Below are 24,508 nucleotides of genomic sequence, written 5' to 3'. Positions count from 1 at the left end.
TATGCTATAAAGGGAGAGAACAAACTGAACATTATGTTTTGCATAAGATAGAAAACAATACAAAGAACATTATTATAATGCCACTGCCATCACAAATCATTTTAAAGATCTTTGTGAGTAATATTAATACTGTGTTCCTGATAGGCTTAAAAACTAGAATAGTGAGACAGTTGGTAAGATGAATGACAGAGAAGACTACCCTTCATGAAGAAATTATGAATATAGCTTTCTTGATAGAGAGAAATAATGGAGGAAAATATTATCTTTTTCAGAGCAAAAAAGAATGTCTGAAATATAGGGCCTGCACAATAAGAAAATGCAAATACATTTTGCCCTTTTGCATTGCAAACACAACAAACCAAGGACAAAATGCATGAAAGTTAAAAGTGGTTCAACTTTCTATAAATCAGTTACTAGCCAAGAGACTTTACATTCATCTTTCTTCTAAGAAAAACTCTGCAGGATGCCAAGGACTGCTATGCACTGTATACTCAATGATGTTTGGTAAGATTTTATTTTAAAAGGCATTCAAGGATAAACATTTGTATTTGAAGACATAAATCAATATTCCACTACAAAAAACACTCTTATAGGGAAACTATTGTATAATTGCCCATTTTGGATCTTTTACTCCTTTTCTAAAGCTTCTGGGACAAGCTTATATTTGACACAAGATGGTGACCTGTAAGAACCTATTTTTAGGAAATCTAGATATCAGAATGTACCAGGAGACTGGAAAAAGCATAAGAAGTTCCAAGGTTTACAAAAACAGTTTCTAAGGAATAGGATGTAAATTAGGTGACTAGAATTTTTAACTTCCTTATTAGGACAAGTCAGTGGAGAATTTTATATCTAACGTAATTGCATTATTAGAACAATGCCACAGGTATAGGCATCGGTTTTCAAAAGGGCACAGAGGTCAGTTAGACAAATCCACTCATCATATTAATGGGAAACCATTAGGCTAGATTGCAGCAATCAATATATTTAATAAATCTAGAGTGTGAGGAAACAGCTCCCACCATACTATAATACTCAAAAGCTAATGTTGATGCAGCAAAAACCACTCAATGATAAGTAACAGGGAATTCTGACCCTATTGAATGACTCTAATAGTTAAATACCGGGTTCAGACATAAGATGAAACCCATAGTGCTAAACAAACAATTTGTTTCACGTGATCCCAATCCTGTCCTTCTGCAGTGTGGCCACAAGGAGACTAGAAGCATCCATTTCCTCATTTAGAATAATCATTCTTTATGGTTACACCCCCAAAAAAAGGTGGTGGGTTTCACCTATGGATTATTGGTTTCATGACCTTGGCTTCTTTCAACATACCATGGTTTAAATTAACCGGAGTTCAGAGTTTGGACAAAACAACAATTCTGGCCATGTTAAAATCATATGCTTCTAATCTCCTCACATCCATGCTGGAAGAGGAGAGTGGAGCGCTCTTGCCTGAGGCTTAAGTAGGCTCATTTACTGAGCACTAAACTATGGATTAGCAACTCCAAACTGGGCCATCATTCCCAATAGAGATAGTAGCATCCAACCAGAAAGCAAAAGGAAGTAGCTCCAAATAAAAGGTACTCCTTGCTGTGAGAGTTCAAAGCTACCATAGCTGTTCTGAGGCTACATTGGCTGGGCTGCCTCAACGGATCCTGAGAGGCTAATGTTGCATTCAGTACCGTTCAGTGTAGATAGTGCACATTACCAGTGCTGAAATTTAGATTGCAAAATCCTGTGTCTGGAAACATTATAAAGAACAAAGCTCTCTAGGATGGATGAGATCAGACATTTATCATTAGCAACAGTATAGAAAGCAGACAAAAGAAGTCACAAGAGACATGTGGCTGTCTCCCAAAACAGTAGCCCCACACCTGTTAAAACTAAAGTGATAAGGTGCACCCCATCTATTCATTGCCCCAAGTAGCCACCACATAAGTAAACTCTGAGTAAACTCATGTATATAGGTAAAGGGACCTCTGACCATTAGGTCCAGTCGTGACCGACTCTGGGGTTGTGGCGCTCATCTCATGTTATTGGCCGAGGGAGCTGGCATACAGCTTCCGGGTCATGTGGCCAGCATGACTAAGCCGCTTCTGGCGAACCAGAGCAGCGCACAGAAACACCGTTTACCTTCCCGCTGTAGCGGTACCTATTTATCTACTTGCACTTTGACATGCTTTCGAACTGCTAGGTTGGCAGGAGCAGGGACCAAGCAACGGGAGCTCACCCCGTCGCGGGGATTCGAACCGGCGACCTTCTGATCGGCAAGCCCTAGGCTCAGTGGTTTAACCCACAGCGCCACCCGCGTCCCTCATGTAAATAAGTAGGATTCTTCAATAAGTATCTGACATCATGCCATGTATTCATGTTTTCCCTGCTCAAAGAAGTGAAATCGGAAAACTTGGGAACAGGTGATACAATTTATTTGTTAACCGTAGGAGTTCTTAGGCAATTAGTACAGGGACTGAAGATGAGTTCCCCCCCCCCACAAATTCAGATTCAAAACTGTCTAGTGTTCTCTTCACTGAGGTCTTCTGCTGTTTACAGTCAGCATGGATAATGTCCAACTGAGTTATACTTCAGCAAGTTCTGATATGTCAGACACATATTGAAGAATGCCTATTTATATTTCATGAGCTTACTCAGCATGTTGCCAATGGCTACTCATGACAATTTTAGTTAATACATGCTATTAAGTTATATACTCGAGTTCTTATTCAATAGATGGTCATTTTAAAAGAACAAGACTGTAAGAATATTTGCTAACACCAAATCTGAAGGAGATGCCACCACAGTCTCTTCTGTTCAGTCAGGAAGCATTCAATGGCAATATCTATCAAAATCAGGCACTCTTAAACTCTACCACATACAATCCTAATCCATGATTGAAGCTGCTGTAAAGAAAAACTTTAATCAACTAAGAATCACATTAAATTGCCTTCTGGAATATTCACAAGGGTATTGTTTTTAGAGTAAGTGCCAAGGCTCAGTCTGAGCTTCTTAACAGGCAGCTTTACTTTACTACTACACATCTCATTTATACTGAAAATGCTAAAGTACCTGGCAGATGCTTGACATGCAAGATTCTCAGGCACACAAGGCCTGTACTGTGCTGGCAAATAGCATCTCCCCCGTTTTGGGTAATGAGAAGTAATTTTTCAGTCACTCACTCTTTGCAGACACTTGGAACCTTCTTTTCAACAACGACAAACAAGGGAAAAAAAGGTTTTTCTTTTTGGCTGCAGTTTGTGCTACATATGTTTTGCCCAAAGGTTCATTTTTGTAGCTATTTTAAAATTCCATTTGGTTACTTATGAGATATCTGAGCCTGGATTAAAAGCACTCTTTTTACATTCTGGCATTTTTCTTTTCAGTTCCTTTTTGGAGTCTGATAACACAGTGCATTTTTAATACTTCAGACCTGGCTGCTTATAGCAGTCGACACAAATTTTTACTAGAGTAGAGCAGAATTGCAGCTGTTCAGGACTAATTTAGACCTTTAATTTCTCTTCATGCTGTAAACCAGAGCTAGCCAAGATTATACCCTCCAACAGATGCTGTTGATTACAACTCTGTCCCAGCCAATTGCCAGGGATGATAAGGTTTTTGTACACAACATCTGACGGACACCACATTACATATACCTGATGTAACCATTAGTGTAACTTTATAACACTTAAGTTTAAAATAAGTAAATATTCCAGTCTTTACAGTAGCAGATGATGAGAGGGGGATTTGCAACTATGAAAGAAGAGATTTAAAAATCTGCATCCAACTGCAGTGGAAGTGGGATGGAGAGACAGCAGGGTTAAGATAAGAGACACCGAGAATTTTTTGGGAGCCCATTGGTCCCTTGGTGAAATAGCAGGTGTGGTCACTTGCCAGTTGAGTGGGAATAGATAGAAGAATGTGGGCAGAAGGAGAAGGGGACGACAGAGGACGAGATGGTTGAACAGTGTTCTTGAAGCTACCAACATGAGTCTGACCAACCTGCGGGAGGCGGTGGAAGACAGGAGTGCCTGGTGTGCTCTGGTCCATGGGGTCACAAAGAGTCGGACACAACTAAACAGCAACAAGAAGAATGTGGTCCTCTCAGCAGAAGGACAGAGGCACTGGAAGTTATTTTTGAAGGAAGCTGTACTCCTTTCCCCCTGGCTTTCACTTTGTTTCCAATTTTTCCTTTCCTTTCAGCTCCAAAATGTTCACAGTGTTAAAAGTTCCTTATGTCCATGAAATAATGACAACTACTGATAAAAATTATGGCAGAAGAAATAGAAATTGAGTGGGGGTTTTTTTGCTGTTTCGATTATCTCTACATGTCACTACATCCAAACAACTCTTTTCAACTGAAATACATTGTTTGGCCCAAATTTTAGGTGCCACAGAGGTGATGTGTGTGCAACGTTCCTATTACTTGATCTGCAAACTCTCACAAACAGCAGTTACAGATGCATTCATTCCACAGTCAAGCAGCCAAGCTTTGTAGAAAAATGCCTTAACTATTAACGTAAAGCAAATGCATTAATTAAAATGCAAAGGAGTGAGATCACTTTCTGCCCTTTGAATATGGAATGGACATTAGTACGGCATAGCTGTTTTGCTGTACCATCTTCTCCATCCTCCAAACCTGATGCCAGAATTGCACAAAGAGCTCGATATATACCGTACAAGTCTCTACACAGACATAGTAATAAAACTGTGTCATCAAGTATGAACAAGGGGACCCACAGTATGGTTGTCAGGGGAACGATGACTTTGAACTTCTTGACTTGTGGGTATAAATCTCAACAGTACAGCTGCCTTAATATAGCTCTTTGCATTTAACAAGCTCAGGTTTACAAACAAGAAGTCACTGCAATGACAGACTGTTCTCCAAAAAAAAAAAAAAACACCCGGCAAGTGAAGTTCATAAATGTAAGCTCAGAGATGTGCATTATAAGCAAAACACTTTAATTGCAACAGTCCTTGGGGGTTGAAATGGTTGAAAAGGAGGAATGGTTGTGCAACCAAAGATGACTGCCACATTGCACACCACAAAAAGATGTACTGCAAGACTACAAAGACAGATATCTTAGCCATTTCTTGTTATTACACAAATTTGCCTTTGCTGCTACTATATTTACTATAGTGTGACAATTTATTCTTTTTAGATTCAAGACTAACTAACTTTGCATGTCTTGTGACACGTTAAACACAAACTGGTTGATTAAGGTTTCAAGAAGTATATTCCTGCGTATAAGACTACTTTTTAACCCAGGAAAAACTTCTCAAAAGTTGGGGGTTGTCTTATACGCCGGGTCGTATTTCTTATACGGCGAGTATATCCCAAACTCTATATTTTAACTGGAAAAGTTGGGGGTCGTCTTATACTCCCAGTCGCCTTATACACCGGAATATACAGTAAGTTGCAAACTTATCTTCATTTGGCATACATATGGAAACAGGGGTAGAAGATATAGGGGAGAAACCACTTATAAACACTTATGGAGAACACACTAAAGGCCCCTCAACCAGGTATCTTCTTGCTACTATCCAAAATGCACAAGGTAGGCAAACTTGGGTGCCTGATTATTTCCTGCAACTGATATAACAGCACTGCAGTTATTTGTTGAACACCACTTACTTAGTAAGGAAACTATAGTTTATTAACTAGTCCAGTGAATACCATTCGGATGTAATGGTTCTCTCTGTGATATTTATCTATAAAGATAAAATTCAAGCAACCAGAACTGTTCTCCCCGATGATACCATGGTATATACCTGGAGGTTTAAGCAGGCTGGAAGTAATTGAATAGGATGGTTGGGCACCATGCCCAAGTCATGTGCAGCACTATTCTGCCAAGGAACTATGGCTGAAAAAGGTGGGGAAACTCAAGGATGCCCTATGGCAGGCATAGGCAAACTCGGCCCTCCAGTTGTTTTGGGACTACAACTCCCATCATTCCTGACCACTGGTCCTGTTAGCTAGGGATGATGGGAGCTGTAGTCCCAAAACATCTGGCAGACCGAGTTTGCCTATGCCTGGCCCTATGGAGATCCCTGTGACAATAAGGCTCCTTTAAGACCTGGGCTTGAGGAAACAAGGGGTTAAGGGGAGTGGCCAGCTGCAGGGAATGGAATGGAATGGAATGGCAGAAGCTGGGAGGCTAATTATGATTCAGGTCTATTGTTCTCAGCTTACAACAGTTTTTAGCTTTGTTCCCCAATACTGTACAAGGAGCAATACAATCCCCACCTAAGCAGAAGTGCACACATGAAAGGGAATAGATCGTGCTCATTATCTGTAAAATGCACATAAGGGAATGAAGCGCTATGTTGAGCAGGCAGTGCTATCATTAGGTTGTCTGAGCTACAAAATAATGAATACAGTTTGATAGTGAAGAAGTCTGACATGGATTCTTTGACTGATGTAATGATTACAGTATTAAAAAACAGGCTGACTGATAGAAAACAAAATATATGTGCTTTTTACTTGCAAATAATTGAATAAATATCAATGCATTTCAATGAATGTGCTCTGGAGAACATTGCTATGGTTGGCTACCAGCGATAATTCCAGTTTTAGTGTGGGTTGTACCTTAGAATTTATAGGAGACCATTTGAGTGCCAACTGACCAAACTGGGAAATATAATGATTCACACATCCTAGTTCTGCACATCTTTGATATTAATGTCCAATATAGACGATTACACATTAAATAAGACAAAAAGTTGTGCATTTTGTCTCCTGTTCATCAAGGATGTATGGGATGTTTATACTCCAGAAATGGCATGGGAGAAGGTATTAAAAATGCACAGGACTGCGACTTCAACATGATATGCTTTTACTTTAAAAAAATATGCATAGGATTCCAATCAAGGCTCTGCCAAGGTCACTTCTAGTTTGACCACACCGATGCCTTTTCATCTGGAAAGCATCATTTGTGAAAGCCTCATGAAAAATAATGTGCATCCTGCTTACATTTGTGGAAAATGCCCTTTGCTTGCGCCTCAACCCTCATCTGATTTTGCTACAGGGTAAATATATATGGGGTAGCCGATCACGGAACTCCCAGTTTGGTCAAATCCAGTTTGGTCCCAAGTATTGCACGCAACCTGATTTGAAGCCTACAACAAAACTAAAAGACATCTGAAGGCAGCCCTATGTAGGGAAGTTTTTAATGTGTGATGTTTTACAGTGGTTTGATAATTTGCTAGTACAGAATACCTTCAAAACCGTGTACACATGCACACATATACATGCACCCACACTTACTTCCTGGGCATAGCTGCCAAGTATCCCGTATCCGCCGGGAAAACCCCTTGCTTCTCACCGTTTCCCGGCGGTCTCCCGTTTGGCAGAAAATCCCGGCATTGTCCCTTGAATTCGCTTCTTCCCGGCGGCCATTTTTCTGGTGCCGCTTTGCCCTTCTATGGGCACCAGAAAATGGCGGCGCCGGTGCCGGAAGTCGCTTCCGCGCATGACCGGAAGTTGCGTGACGCGACTTCCGGTGGCGCTTCGCCCTTCTATGGGCATCAGAAAATGGCGGCGCCGGAAGTCGCTTTTACGTGTTTCCGGTCATGCGCGGAAGCGACTTCCGGCGCTGGCGCCGCCATTTTCTGGTGCCCATAGAAGGGCGAAGTGCCACCGGAAGTTGCGTCACGCACCTTCCGGTCATGCGCGCGCTGCCGATCCCGGATCTTTACGATCCGGACTTGGCAGCTATGTTCCTGGGTGACTTACTTTTGTCACCATTCCCTGATTCCCCTCCCACCATTGGGAGCCCAACAGTCTGACATGAATTTTACAGAAACTAAATAGACATAAATTTTCAGTCCAAAAGGTCAATTCACATAATGAGAATGCAAGTTGGGCTGAGCTGTCCATCTGACTTCTCCGTCACAACCATATACTAACTAAACATGTGTTTCTTTTCCACCACACTCATATACATCCATGCATTACTTTTTTTTCATTATAGTACTCTGAAATGTTTAGGACTCAGTCATGACCTTGGATGACAATGAAGTTCAGTCACCACCTGCACAGCTGTAGCTATGTGAAGATTCGTACAATCAAGAAATTGATTGAAGAAACCACCTTTTCACAACATCATCATTTTGGTCCTGGTGGTTGAAAATTGATGGCACAAAGATGTTGAATAGCTGGAGAGGCTCACAATTCACCTTTCAGCTTAGTGCACTAATCTGGAGGTGAAGTGCGAAAACATAAGTGGTCAACATGAAATAACAAACACCATCAGGAAAGAATGATAGAAGAATACCTGTTTTCATTTGGGATGTTCTCTTAAAGAGATTAAATACAGTGTGTGAAAGCTCTTTTGGAACATTTTTTTGGGGGGAGGGGGGAATCCCACATTAAAAATTCAACTTTCTTTCCTGTAGGAAAGACTGACATTATTTTGTATAATAAAAATTCCAACCAGCTGCAAGCGTGCTACAAACTTCAGCACATAGGCAGATGCTGCAATTTAACTGGCTTCTAATTAATTAATTGATTATCGTTACCATTGCAGTGTGTGTGTGTGTGTGTGTGTGTGTGTGTGTGTGTGTGTACACAGTGGTACCTTGGGTTACAGACGCTTCAGGTTACAGACTCCACTAACCCAGAAATAGTACCTTGGGTTAAGAACTTGCTTCAGGACGAGAACAGAAATTGTGCAGCGGCGGCAGCAGGAAGCCCCATTAGCTAAAGTGGTACCTCAGGTTAAGAACAGTTTCAGGTTAAGAATGGACCACCAGAACAAATTAAGTTCTTAACCCAAGAACGCGGGTGGTATTGTGGGTTAAACCACTGAGCCTAGGGCTTGCCGATCAGAAGGTCAGCGGTTTGAATCCCAGCGACAGGGTGAGCTGCCGTTGCTCGGTCCCTGCTCCTGCCAACCTAGCAGTTCGAAAACACGTCAAAGTTCAAGTAGATAAATAGGTACCCCTACAGCGGGAAGGTAAATGGCTTTTCCGTGTGCTGTTCTGGTTCACCAGAAGCGGTTTTGTCATGCTAGCCACATGACCTGGAAGCTGTACGCCAGCTCCCTCGGCCAGTAAATAAGATGAGCGCCACAACCCCAGAGTCAGTGCCGACTGGACCTAATGGTCAGGGGTCCCTTTACCTTTACCTTTACCACTGTATACTGCTTTCATCCCAAAGCAAGGAGCAGCATATGAAAACAGAATATAGCGTATAATACAGATAAAATGCTAATAATAAACCTATGGCAATCTTTCTTTCAGAGGCTTGTTATGTTTTGGACGTTATGTCTCTCTTAGCATGTGTCTCTCCCTACACCACAGTGTTAGTTCCATGTAATATGGAGATCAAGGGGACCTAGAACACCCTGAGTGCTGTGGATAATAAGAGCCCAAGAATTAAAAGGGAAACTGCCTATGAAATCCTAGAGTTTCACATGTTCGGAATGACCTCCTGATTCTCCTGCCTTGCAGTGGGTGATATTTGTTTTACGCTTTCTCTGTCTCTCCCCAGTTCTCATACCAGCACACACTCTGCCTTGCATCAGTGTGTATCTTTTTCCAACATCCCTCTTTATCCTAATTCAACTCCATACATGCCCTTCTGGCATCTTATCACCTAAATGTAACATTAGGCTATCTCTGCCTTTACTAACCTTGAGCCCAAACCAAAGAGCTGCTTCTCCAGTTGGAATACTGCCCCTATGATCAATGTTTTATTGCAATCTTTGCATTTTATAATAATTCGTATATTCTCTGTGCTTTATTTAAACATATGGTAATTATGTAGAACAGAAAGAAACAATGCTAGAAAATTTGACGCTGGCATAGGTTTCTGCAATAACAGCTTATACAACATTATAGTATTCTGAGACTTCACGAGGAATCACAGATTAGTTAGGTCAAAATATTTAACTGCAATTCATTCTTATGAGTGTAAGTGTGCAAGGCAGAGCAGCACAAGAAAAGAATATGAGATCTGACAGTGAGGATGTTCATCTATTGATCTTCCCTTGCCCTACAGGCCACTTGACTGCAGCTGGGTGCAATTACAACTATTTAAATAGCAAATTTTGATACATTAATTGCAATTATTTGAATGGCTAGATTAATGTTGAAATCTGAGCATGCAGCCTCTCAATCTTTACTGCACATGACATGATTTAAAGTAGGGAATAATTAACAAACATGTTTAAACTATGTCCAATTAAGCAGCTTTGAAGCCTTTTTTAAAAAATACTTTCAAGTTTGTTCTACATATCAGCTAACTAGAATGGGGAAAAAATAGCAATATAATTCAAATTAAGAATCCATTCAGCAATTTCCATTTTATCAATATCATATTGCTGCGTTTGTATGACACCCTATGTGTTTACAGTATATCCCAATGAGCCACCCCCTAAGCCCTAGAAATATGTTGGAATATGAATAAATAGTATTTCATTACTGTATTTTTCCGTGTATAAGACTAGGGGTTTTTTTACCCAAAAATTAGGTTTAAAATTGGGGCTCGTCTTATATACAGGTAGTGCTGAGGGGTATTTTCTTAATTTGGAGTCCCCCAAAATAGGGGGTGTCTTATACATGGGGGCGTCTTATAGATGGAAAAATACGGTATGTAGAAACACTGGGTGATATCCAACAAAGTCACACTCAGTATGTCTGTTGATTTCAATGAGTCTACTTCAAGTACAGCTAACATTACTATGGTTATCACCCAGTTCTATTATTTGTAAGAATATTTTTTCCCCAAAAATGAGAAATAGTATTGTTACACCTTAAAGACTAAGACATTTAATGCAGCCCATTAAATAACAGCTCTCTAGTGTTACTGTGCCCTCAGCCCTCTTGCTAGGGAATAAGCTAATCCCAGCTTAAATGCCATCCCATATGAACTGCTATGTAACATTGACCTCTAAAGTGTTTATTTAAAAAAATAAAAATTGATTTGCTCCACTTCCAGCTTGTAAAGAGGTCAGATTTACTCTAACTGTACTTTCGAGAGTGGATTCATACATTTCTTTCTTCTCTTAGGTCTAGTTGCTGTGTGCAGGCTCCCACTCCAAAGTGGTAACCTCTGGAGCTAAGTGGGTCAGGCAGATGATTCAGCTGAACATCAGCCTCACTGACAAATTAAAGAGAAAGATAACACTGTTTTAAAATAACCACATCTCTTCTGAGCGCCGTGCAGTTTCCAGTTCCGAACGTTATGGCTGCAGGTACTGTAGGTTTCTAACCAGATCTTATTATTAAGCAAGCGATCTGCTCACAGTATTTAGCAACAATAATTCTACGTACATAAAGTGGTGAAGTGTCCTTTACAGAGGGCAATCTTCTATTTGAAGGAGTCCTCTGTTTAATAACCAGTCTAATTATGGCACAAAAGAAACATAAGGAGGAAGTACAAGGGCTTTGAAGTATCCTTCCAACAATTAACACCTGGAAAGCAGACTGAGGAGGCACACAAGTCAAAGTCTCCTCCACTATGATGCAAAACACTCTATTTCAATTTAAAATTACAGTCATTATTGCTAAATTTGTATAAATTCGCAAATGAATTAGCATATGCAAATACATGACCTCTTTTATCCTCTTTTTTGTTGATGCATTTCCTTATTTTTGAAAATGTGTAAGGGCCCACCCTACCAGCACGCTAGAGCTTCGCTCATCACAGATAGTAGAAGTTACAGTGGTTGAATGTAAGTGCTAAGAGCTTGAACTTGAGAATAAACTACTTCCACACACAAAAGGGGAAAGAAGCATCCCAAAGTAGAATATACAGTGGTACCTCGGGTTAAGAACTTAATTCGTTCTGGAGGTCCGTTCTTAACCTGAAACCGTTCTTAACCTGAGATACCACTTTAGCTAATGAGGCCTCCCTCTGCCGCCGCAGCGCAATTTCTGTTCTCATCCTGAAACAAAGTTCTTAACCCGAGGTACTATTTCTGGGTTAGCGGAGTCTGTAACCTGAAGCGTCTGTAACCTGAATCATCTGTAACCTGAAGCGTCTGTAACCCGAGGTACCACTGGACATTGGGAATTATTATTATATTAATAGTAGTAGTTATCCCTTCATTAGACATGGTGTTTTACAGAGCACTGTAAGCAAAACTGGAAGGCTCCTTCTTCTAAAATTTGACAATGGTAGAAATAAGAATGGGAAGCAAGAGGAGAAAAGGAGATGCAAGGGTAAAAATTGATATTTCAGCCTTGCATAAGAAAGAAGTGAGATTTCAAAAAGTATTCCAATGCATACATTTCCTTTTCTTTTGGTACAAAAAGCAATAACTTTGATGGCACATCATTAAATATTATATATGCCTGCTTAGTATTTAAACACTGCAGTGTATATGTTTATATTTCTATAAAGGATTTTGGAATGCTAATGCTCTTGTAATGCAAACATTTCATCCATTTGGAGCCATTTTATTTCTCTCTACATCCAATTACATTCCCTGTAAGTACTCTCTACAAGAGACAAATTTTTATGTAAATTTATTTGCAGTACAGGATTGTGCTAAATAATTGCTAACAGAAATGTATTATTTAGCTGCAGGCTATCTTACTGCATTAGAATTAAACAGTAACCGTTGCTCTTTCAGCAATGGCAAGAAACACCAGGCTGATGTCAACATCACTTGGATTGCCATTATCATAGGTTCAAAGTAAATTTGTATCTCTGCCTTTCATGGAAGAAAAATTGGTTATTTCTAATGCGATAGAAGTCCCCAGCTATTTTCAGCCTAACAGCATGGGTGGGGTGGATTCTCAGCTTATTTCCCCCCCTGGTATTTTAATTAAGCACATTTTTATTAACCATGGTTATACTATTATTTTACTTAGGATTTCACTGTTAAAGTAATAAACACGTTGTATCGATCCATTAGAATTTTTGAGGGGCTAAGAATATTTCCTAATTGAAGGGGCAGACTTCAAATGGTGGTGGTGGTGTTGAATCAGCGCATGCAGTCTGGCCATAGAAACCACCTATACATTAATTACAAGTTGTTTGGACTACTGTAATGCACAGTAATGTTGTTCGGACTACATGGGGCTACATTTCAAGGACATGCCCTCCAACATTTCTCCGATGAGAATGGGAATGTCCTATTCCATTAGCCAGCAGCAGCAGCAGCAGTAGTAGTAGTAGTAGTAGTATACAGTAAACCCAGCCATTCTGGGCAGCTTCCAACATCCATAAAAACATAATAAAATATTAAACATAAAAAACCTTCCCCATACTTTCAGATGGCTAAGGGGTCGGATAACTCCATACCTTCCAACATTTCTCCGATGGAAATAGGGGCGTCCTAAGGAAAAGCGGGACATTCTGGGATCAAATCAGAAACCGGGACAACATCTCTAAACCTGGGACTGTCCCTGAAAATTAGAGACACTTGGAGGGTCTGCAGGGGTATTTGGAAACTTCAGATGATTTTAGAATTCTGCAGCCAGAACACTGACCAGGGCCAGTTAGAGGGAGCATGTGATTCCTGTCTTACAGCTTTACTGGCTGGGTCCACATCTGGACACAATTTGAAGTACTGATTATGTACTACAAAGCCCTACATGACTTGGGACAGGGTTACTTTTTTATTTTAAGCTTCAACAAGACGTTTGTATTTTGTCACATTTTCAGTGTTGTTTACCTCCCTGCTTTTAAACTTGTATGCTACTCTTAATACGCAATACTGTTTTAAAGACATACTGGACTTTATTACTGTATATATTGAGTTGGTGTGTTTTGGTGATTCTGTAAACCACTTAGGATTTATTTATAAATAAATGCCTAGGTTGCAGAGCTCTGATCACCCAGAACTGATGTACCCCTTATTTGTGTCAACCAAAAAGCAACGTCTCAAAATCCTAGAAATATGACTCATATGCTTTTGCGAGTAACTACCGGGATGTATGAGTTTTAATTGAGAATCCCTTTATTTTAAGTGGACAAGAATATTACAGCCTCAAAGAAATACTTTGTTGCACAGTCCTTAAAAAAAATTATAACACACCTGCATTATACCATATTCACAAATTATTTCCTCTCTCAAAAGAAAGTTAAACCACACACAATGGCCTGAACTCCACAGCCAGGAACTAAACTATCCAAACTTTCTGCACTGAAATGGCCTGTTTAATTCAGCTTGATGATTACTTTATCCCCAATCAAACAGGAAAATGATCCAAAAATTAAAGATCTGATTAATGCTTTCTGTGACGTTAAAACAACTTCTAAATATTAATCAGATCTTAAGGACAAGCATTTAGCTATTCTCAAAACTCATAACTAAGCACCTGCAGTTTGTAAGAGGGAAAATAATAATTATTAAAGTCTATGAGTTACACAGAGGGTGCTTTGATTAGTCTGAGACTTTTTTCCCCTTCTGCCTTCTGTAATCAAGTTAATTATTGCATGCAATAACTCCTGTAAGGATTACACCGTATTTAACAAAGCAAGCCTTGTGCACGGGTGCTTATTAATTATGACAGCTCCCTGCAAAGCCCTATTACTAGTTAATGCTTTATTCTGTAAAGAGATGTCTCCTACTTCAGAATCTGGTTCTGTTTCAATTTGCTTCTGAAGATATTGGCATTACACCAACCAGTTGTCTAAGTCAGTTTTAGTTTGATTCGGGGGCGGGGGGCAGTGGTAAGGAGAGTCTGGAAAACTACCTTTACATTAAAAAGAAAACAAGGTGTGGTTCTTGTTTTCGCTCACCAACCAGTTAACACTGTCCTGTTCAAAGAAGCAGTAAATCACTTCAAAATGTTTCATGAACCATTACAAAATCAACAACATATTTTAATCAGTAGGGTCCAATTCTGCATTGACTGCATCTAATTTCTTTGCATAAGGCATGTGGGGTGAGGCCTTCCTCCAAGCCAGGCATAGGGAAACATGGCCCTCCAGATGTTTTGGGAGTACAATTCCCATCATCCCTGGCCACTGGTCCTGTTAGCTACGGATGATGGGAGTTGTAATCCCAAAACATCTGGAGGGCCGAGATTTCCTATGCCTGCTCCAAGCCAACCAGCAGCCATGTATCACGGTCCGGTCAGCGGGCGGTTGAGGCCCCGGCTGAGAACATCAGGACCGGGGGCAAGATGGCAGTGCAGGAGCAGGGCCAAGAGTCCGGGTGGTGAGGGTCCAAAGGTTGAGAAGCAAGGAGTCGCACAAGCACAGCAACAAGGCAGAGAACGCGTTGCTGTGGCAAAGAGCCGAAGGGAAGTGCTGAGCTTATATCCCTCCCTGGCTCCTGCCACCAGGTGCAGTGAGTTACCAAGTGGCCTCACCTGAGCAGCCACACCTAGCTTTTCCAGAACAAGCTGAGGAGGGCCCCAGTCCACCAAAGCCCTACAGGTCCCAGGGCCTGGCTCCTGCCCATACTCCTGACACCACAGACCTGAGAGCTGGCTGAAGGACAACCATAATTCCCAAGGTTGAAGGAGGGGCTGGCCCATGTCATACTCACTAGCTGCCTGTGCCATGTGCCTTACCACACCTGCCCCACCACCCACACCGTACCATCCCCTACCCTGCACCACTGCGATTGGGGCCAATAATCCTGTGAGCAGTCTGGCTGCTGCATTTCCCACTAGCTGAAACTTCTAGACCAGATGCAAGGGCAGCCTCACAGAAAGTGCAGTAATCATGCCTTGAGCTTACCAATGCATGGACCACTGCAGTCACAACTGAGCACCAGCCCAAACTGGTAGAAAACACCTCTTGACCACAAAAGGTAACTTGGGCTTCTAGTGGCAGAGATGGAGTACCCCACTATGTACCTGCTAATCAGGAGTGCAAGTCTGTCCCAAACAAGCAACTGATCTATGTCCCAGTAGACAAATTGGTTTAGCAGTGCCAGGATCAATAACAATTGTGTGTGTATGTGTGTGTCTACTGTCAATAATATAATCATCAGTTTGTACCTTCTGCATTTCCTTTCCTTCCGATCTCATTCTTTATAGCACACACACACACACCTCAGGATAAGACTTCATGCATCTAATGAAAATGACTTTCATGTGGTCCATTCTAAGATATGCAATTTGTTGGTCTCTAAGGAGTTGTTTTTTCTGCAACAGAGAAGCATAGCCATTCCTCTGGGGATTTTCTAAGTATTTAACAATGTGTATCCTTCTGAATAGTCATGCCACTTTGATTGACAGCAATGTGTACATGGTGAGGCGCAGAGCACGAGTGTTTTCAGAAAACAGTTAAAAAGCTTGCAGGCCATATGTTATCATCAGTTTGACAGCATGGATGGCACAAATATTCTTTTACTCACATGTTTATTGTGTTGGCAGCTGCCTCCCTGCTTAATTTACTGGTATGCTTCCATCCTGTCTTGTTATGAAGGTGCATATGCACCTCGCTCTCAAGCCTTCCAGAGTATTCGTTTCCTGTAATGAAAAACAAGAGTGGTGCTTTTGCTGTCCTTACATCTTACTGTGACTCTCTGTGTACTTAGCCTGCAAGGAATTCCTTGCACTTGCTGAAGTCCCCGCCATAGCTGCCAAGTTATCCCTTTTTTACAGGGATTTTCCCTTATGCTGAATAGGCTTCCTCGCGAGAAAAGTGAAAACTTGGCAGCTATGGTCCCCGCCCCCGTCCAGAAAAAAAACCTCATATTGAATGTACCTATGTTTGCTATGGTTTAGTTACAATTTTATGCAACTGCAGATGCAAAAATGCATTTTCAACGCTCAAGTCTATGTCCACACAGCTCATCAATGGTGTTGCTCACAGCCTTTTTATCCTAATGATAGTACTTACCATAAAATACCTAATCTCCAAAGCACACTAATACTGAAAAGTTAAAAGACAATATCCCTTCTCTGTTTTCAGAAACACCCATATCTGTGTCTGTATTTGTTCTACTCTCGATGTTGAGTATCTTCTGTTTGGTTTGGATCATAATGTAACAACATAAAGGTCTTGCCAAGTCAGTCCATGCAATCCTACTGTATATGCTTACAAACTGACAGGTGCTGACAAAGTCAAAAGCAGGTCATGATAGTGAAAACCAGTGTCCTAGTCATCCATGCAGGAAAGTAGTGCCTTTCAAAGGGAGGCCCACTTGTCTTTTGCTTTTGTTAAATGGAAAAAGTGGGTGGTTTGAGTGTTCCTAATGGTACAAATTAACCAACCACACAATCCATTGTTTATGTGTTGTACAGATTTATAGTGAGAGCTGTATTTTGAAATATGATGGTGTGTGATATGAAACATAATTTATTTGAAATATACAACTGGATCATAAAGATTGGTATTTCAGGTGTTTGTATGTAAATTATAACTTATTTATTTCACAAATTTGAAATAACAGTGATTACTTTTTAATGTTGGTAAAACTACAGAATTTTAATACTACAAGGTCCTGGTATTATTTTTGAATAATTTATTTGAATTGATATTTTTAAACTTGAGAATTCATTTCCTCCTTCTCTATGCAATGACAATACATATTACTATGTCTACAATCAATATGCATTTTTAAAAAATAAGATTGACTCAAACTTGAGACTGCTAATGATTGGCTGCATGAATATGATGTCATTTGGCTGTTCCTCTAGTTACTAATGGGGTTGCTGATATTGAGCTGGATTTTCACTGTCCTGATTCAGTTTGCAGACTGAAATCTTTTCTTGGCAGAGCAGGCCATAAAGTGAGATGGTTACAGTATTTTTGGAGAGTGAGCTAAGAAGTCATTTGCTGATACAGCCAGTATCAGTGTGTTTTCAGTGGTTAATTTCTTTCCTCTCTGTATCCTGGCTTCTGCAGTGTACAATTGTGGAGAGTAATATGTGCTGTACAAAGTTAAATGGGATGTTCTTGGGTCAACTATGCTGTGCGGAACCTGTGCAGTACCTTTCCCCAGGCATTTAAATGCTGTGGGTGGGGATTCAAGGATATGTCAAAAGCAGCCTCTCCCCCTCTGTCCGTCCCTCTCTTTATAGAACTTTGGGGGGGGGGATTGTGGTGCAGTGGAGTTGTGCTCACCCTAATAACTGAACGCAGTGACCAAAGGAGTTTCTCTCTTTTTTTGCAGTTCAAACTTGCTAGGTTTTCCCATTGCCTGCAAGCAAGGCAGAGGAAAATGTGAAGTGGGGTGTGTGTCTCTAAAAGTAGCAAGCAGGGGTAGGCACAGCAGTAGTTGTCAAGGGAAAACTTTGGAGAAACTTTTTCTCCTCAAGAAAAAGATGTAAACTCATGTATCTAGCTGGGAGGGGTGGGTTTTTGTTTTGTTTTTTACTGATAAATGACTGATAGGGATTAATCAGCACCACCTCTCTGCACACATTTTTGGTTTGCATAAAAACAATTTGGAAAGTTACACAGAACTGGGTGAAATGTGTTTGGTTATAGACAGAAAGTTTGGTTACAGACAGACAGAAAGTAATTGTGGTAACTCAAAGCAGTTTACATTACCAATTAAAAACAAAAACCTAAGCAAACACACATATATGTAAAACAAATAACAAAGTTGTTGTGCATATCTTGTAATATTCTAAAAAGTATTGCCCAGTTTAAATAAGACCTCAGATGCAAAAAAAAGAGCACTCACTTTATGTATGTTTCATGTGTCACAACACTTTAACAACCCTTTAAGATATGATGGTTCTTTATAGGCAAGGCATATTATGGCCCCGAGGAACCTTACTAGAGTGCAGTTGGTGTCAGCTGCAGAGTTTAAGTACTGTACTCTTTAACTCAATCCATGTGAAACTCTGCATGGGTTCGAGCACTGTTCATGCCCTTCTACACAGCACCTCACTACACAGTACCTGCTACCTATGCCCCCCAATGATCACATAACTTTACACCTGAGATGGACCTGACCCTGTGTTGACAACTGCCACACCCACATCACCATCACAGAGCACTGAATGTGGCATGTCAGCACTAAATCACTGCACACATAGCCAATAGGATATATAAATGGAGACCACAACTCAGATGATACGACACAGATTATGGAACTATATCTTTCTGGCTCTATGTTTTGCACCTTTGAAGACAAAGTAGATGTTCATCTTGAAGTTTGGCTTCACATAGCTGATATGTGTTTCACAAAGAGCTGGCACAGGAGGGTCCAGGATAGATGGGCAGCATGGTTTTGGGGAAGAGGGGCTTTAACTCCCTGCCCTAGCTGTGATGGTAATCAGAATTGTCCCCCACCACGCCAACAATTTGCAATGGAAGCAAAGCTCCCATTGGAGCTCTACAGGATTTCTAATATAAATTTGTGATTAAAAAAAACCCCAAATCCTGGCAAACTGCCGTATTTTCCTTCTACAGATTTGTTTCATTTATTAAATAGGTTAGTTTCTACTTCTCACTACAGAAATGTATTTTTAGTCATTCACATGATCAATAGGCATATGAATGACCATGAATTACTTACAGTAATTTTTACAATTGCTCGCAGTAGCTTTGGTATCTAGTTACGCAAATATGATGACCACAATCCAACTCAGGTTAAATCATGCATAAGGCTATTGAAATCAATAGGGTTAAGAGCACTTTACTCTGTTCAGTTGCAGCCAATAACGACCGACAAAATAATCAGTATTGTGCAGTTGTTAGGTTTGGCTAATTTATTTTATTTTATTGCTTAATATCAGCAACAAACTAAGCTTTGGTTTAAATTATGACACATTTACAGTTCTTATTCCTCACTTGACAGACTTCAGCACATTTATTTTATGCACAGTTCATTGGTCAAAAATAATTATTTAAGAAAAGTACGTATTAATTTAGCTGCAGGATGCAACGTGAAAGCAGCTTCCTTAGAATAAGCACAAAATTAAACCTAAGTGACTGGAACTAACGTTATTTGTCGCAATTATGCTTCACTTTGTTGTAGCTGACATTCATTTTCTATTTTTACACTTCATAACATTTACTAGGGATGCAAGTTCCAAAAATCAATACTAATAACGTTCGGTCAGTATTTACCCTCATTTTATCCCAATCAGTTGTGGCCTAAGGCCCATGAGGTCCTCAGAGTGCTGGAGAAGTAGTTATGAGTAAAGGAAATAAAATCAAGACTTTGGGGATAGGCAATATAACCCTACATTTGTCAGCATTAAATTAATAGTACTGGGTCATATTTGCAGCGGGTAGAACTCTCAAGCGAACACAATACACCTACACTTCATTTTCACAATACAGGTTTGCTTTAAGCCATGCTCGGATTCATTCATGATTCACCCCAGGTGATATCTGGCTAAAGGGGAATATATCAGTACTCACTTTACAGTACAACTAAAGTAATTCACTTTTTGTTTGTGTATGACTGGGGGAGACTTGCTTGCTGAGCATAAAGGAAAATCCTCCATAATTTCATCTGTAACCAGTTTAGCATTTATCTTTCAAGAGCTGCATGCTCTTGCACACCTACATAACTTGTCTCTTGGGCCAGCTATAAACAAAACTATTTCTTTTACTCTCATATGAACCTGCACTTGCTCCCACTAGTTATTTGGACGTGCGTGGCTTTTATGACTATCCCAGGACATGGCTTTTGCTGTTTTTCAGGTTCTCGCTGCAATGCAGCTGAAATGTAAACTTGCTGCCATTCTCTGTTGCTTTCGCAGTGTGATCAGTACTTCTTTCAGCTGTTTGGCTGCAAGCGCTTACTGCTTAAAATATATGTAGAGTGAATGTGCCATGAAAAGTTAATTTTTTAGTCAATAGGATTGTTCCGTGTATGCATTAATGGTCAAATATGGTTATAAGAATAATTTGGAAGGGGTTTTTCGTTGTTGTTTTTAAATATAGCTCTTAGCCAGGAAGGAGCCAAAGCAAATAATGATGAGCAAACATCAGGGTTATTTCAGCCCCAGCCACAAATCTGAGCTAGCATCAAGGGAATAGAGCTTTTACTTGTCAGAGCAGGTTCTTTGATAGGTACTTAGTACATAAACTAAAAGCCAGACATGTTGAATCAGTTGAATCTGGGAGAAAATGTTCTTAATTTGCAGCATGATGGAGAATCTTTAATGTGTGTCAAAGGGCAAGCCAGAATGTGGGTGGCACAGCTTAGCTTGATCAAGGAAGAATATAAAATAGATTGGGCAGGATTATGACCAGGCTAATTCAGAGAATACAGGAGTTCAATTCAGGGCATATAAAACAGTTCTGATCATGTTTGTTTATTTTAGGGATTTATTTCTAACGTTTAATGTTTTATCGTGTTTTTAATATTCTGTTGGGAGCTGCCCAGAGTGTCTGGGCCAACCCAGTCATATGGGTGGCATACAAATATTACAACAACAACAACAACAACAACAACAACAACAACAACAACAACCAATATTATAATAAACTAAAAGACCACAGATCGCAAAAAGGCAGCATAATCAATGAAGAGGATGAACATTATAAATAAAGAAGTCTGAGAAAATAAATACTGTATATATTTGCCTGGCATCTCTGGATAGAGTGCACCACAACTGGGCTGCTACCACTGAGAAGGCCCTCAGTAAAGAATTAAAATAGCTAATAGAAGGGACACCACAGGACAAAGTAAATAACAAAACAAAGGAACAAATTTAGGGAAGGATACCAAAAAAAGTTTAGGGATTCATGCACAGGACTAAGTACATTAATGAGACTTCATGCAGGGTCCATTCACTGTACCCTCAGCTATACAATCACCAACAACAATGCATTTGGATGCATTATTATGTCTTGGCCATTTAGGATTATGAAAGTTGTCCCAACTTCCACCACAAGGGGCGTAATGGGCTTTGGCACACTCCACTGGCGCACACGGGGTTCAGGAAAGTAACCCCTGTGCAAAACGGTTGTTGTCTGTACTTCTCTCCCAAGGAAGGAAACAGGACATACGTTAGCCACGCCTAAGTACTGGCAATGATTTCAATGGACATAAGAGCAACTAACTTTAATTGGAATCCAGCCTGCAGTTCTAAGCCACTCTCACTGTTGAATGTCACTACTATTTATAGTGCGGTGGTGGGGGGACTGGATAGCCTGTGTTGTTCATTGCAGTCACAAGGCTGTGGTGAACATAAAATCTGAAAAATGTATGTAAAGCACACAACCTGGGATAAAGAAATAAACAAATGCACGCAGCACTGCACAGTGTGTTGCACTGGTCACCTCACTTGGATCTGTCCCAACAGTGGCTTTGATGTAGCTACGGAGAGAAGCAATTCTGTCCTCAAAGTGCCTAGCTGAATTGTCACAGTAGGTTTCTGAGGCTTCCAGCATACTATTTACCGGGGCAGATGTTAATAGGCATTGTACCCCTTGGCTGGATGGCTACCTGAAGACTCAACGAAGGTAGCAAAGCATACCTTTACTGCCTTCAGGGCTATTCAGTAGGCACAATATATCAGCAGCAGAATTGTTTCCTCATGAGGTATATTCTTTAAGCCTAAAGTAGTCCCATAAGCCTGAATCACTCCATCTAACTTCCCAATTTCCATATCATCAATAGTAATAAAATCCATAGAACATTTGTTTAAACTAGAAGCCCACTTGTTTTTAAATTCCGAAACTTGAGTAAATAACCCCAGTTTTTATTATTTAAATCCTTAAACTCCTGGGAATATGATTGAATTCACAACACTCAGAGAGGGTGCTGGCATGTAAATCAAATAAATATATTTCCATTTCACTTTTTATTGACTGTTACAGCTGACATAAATCCAAGTTTAACTTGAAGCTGTGATCATTCTTTCCTTGGGTAAATGTTGTGAAAAGTTGACAATACAAAGAAAAGCTGTCCAGACAAGTTGGTTCTTATAAAAATCTGTTTCACACTCTGATGGTGCTAATTTATTCTTAATGGGTTATGGTTACGGTGTTATTTGATATTAAGAAGAAGAAAAAAACCAACCCATGTTTTTATAGGAAGAAAGTTTTGAAGGTTGGGGTTGCAGAATTTGAATTTGAAGCAGAATGCATTACCACCTTTGATGGATGCCAAACTAATGCCAAGAGTAACTACCCTTTCTCTGGCATGTCTGGCGCAGAGGGTGAAAGGTTTTCATAGGACTCTGCTGAATGTAACCAATAAGCCTGCTCCCTGCTCCTTTAGCCTTTTCAATATCCAATATCCACCTAGACTCAAGTGACTACTGTATCATTATCAGCATTTATAATTTCAGGGCATATACTCACCAAACAGCCCTAACATATTTAATTTGCCTCATTTCCAATACATTTTTTATTTGGAGAAATGGCCTTGATTTTTCACATCAACTTACCGGTACTAAGAAACATTGCCAGTAGGCAACAAGTTATTCTGGCTTAGTTTAAGATGGAATACATGAGGCATTTTACGTTCAGGGGATGTTAAGATTTTGATTTCTCTTCTGAGGACTCACTGTCACACTGTTTTAAAACTCCTGTGCTAAATAGATAGCAAAGCTGATAAAATAAAAAGCTTTTCATAGGCAAGACATAGTCAACACACAATATAAGGCTGTGTAGATGAAGTTGGACAATGCTCTTTTCATAAATGGACACAAGATTTTTAACATATGAAGAAGAATTAAAAATGAGAGTTTGTAACCAGATCGGACATAACTTTTGCTTCTGAATTTTGGAAATAAGAACCACGCCATTTCCTGTCTAGTAATCTCTGCTTTCCCAGGAAATTTGAGACGAGCAGGATGTCAGTAGACACAACATCATCTGACTTGGACCTTCAAAAACAACTTCTGGAACTTATTGAAGATTTAAGATGTAACGTGTATCAGAACACAATACAGATTGCAAAAATGAAAAAATAATAATTCAAAACTGTGTGGAAAATGAAGAATGGTTATTCCCAACTGAGAATTTAGTCAAGAAAGACTTACAACCACTAATCCTGGACAGTGCAGAATCAGCATCAACATTTTTATATTTCCACATGAAATATGGGCAAGAAGTTACTTTAGACATGCCCTAGCATCGTTAAAAAATAATCTGACTATATTTTATTGGCATAAAAACCTCCGCAATTTAGTTATTGCAGGAGGAAACAGCACCTAAGTTACAAGCCTCTAAACTTCGGCCCTCCAGATGTTTTGGACTACAATTCCCATCATCCCTGACCACTGGTCCTGTTAGCTAGGTATCATGGGAGTTGTAGGCCAAAACATCTGGAGGGCCGAAGTTTGGGATGCCTGCTCTAAGGGGCAGGAAGATTCTGGTCATTTCTACTGAATATGTTGGGATTTTATTTCATATACTTTCATTTCAGATTTACAGGAATCTCTCCCTATAACATCTAGAGACATATGGTTGTTGTGATCTTAGTTTGGGTGATGACATGGCTGTCATGGCACTTACTTGAAGGGGTCTTATTGCAGCTTATTGTTCCCAAAACACAGCATGCTGGAGGGGCTTGCAGCTTATTGTTCCCAAAACTCTCTAAAGATAAATTATGGCAAAACCAAAATTGTGGTGTTTACTAGAGCTCGCCACACATTTAGATGGTCTTTAGATGAACACATAATTGAACAGTGTCCTTTTAAAAAAATATCTTGGTATCACTTTCTGCTACTA

The 24,508-nt window shown here is 40.1% G+C and overlaps 1 protein-coding gene across 10 annotated transcripts in view; it reads right to left on the bottom strand.

The window, feature by feature from the left end:
• ZNF385D (zinc finger protein 385D) overlaps positions 1–24,508 on the bottom strand; it is a 410,947-nt gene that overhangs the window by 354,371 nt on the left and 32,068 nt on the right. For 2 of the 10 annotated variants that reach the window (XM_060280667.1, XM_060280666.1), the window contains exon 2: positions 16,266–16,380. The exons of the other annotated variants lie outside the window; for them this stretch is intronic. The gene's annotated coding sequence lies outside the window, so the exon portion shown is untranslated. The remainder of the gene's footprint in view (positions 1–16,265; positions 16,381–24,508) is intronic. 10 annotated transcript variants of the gene reach the window in all.

This window comes from Zootoca vivipara, chromosome 12 (assembly GCF_963506605.1).
Source record: "Zootoca vivipara chromosome 12, rZooViv1.1, whole genome shotgun sequence".
In the NCBI taxonomy this organism is placed as follows: Eukaryota; Metazoa; Chordata; class Lepidosauria; order Squamata; family Lacertidae; genus Zootoca; species Zootoca vivipara.
Note: the sequence above shows the minus strand (reverse complement) of the source record. Positions and strands in the feature narration are given on the sequence as shown.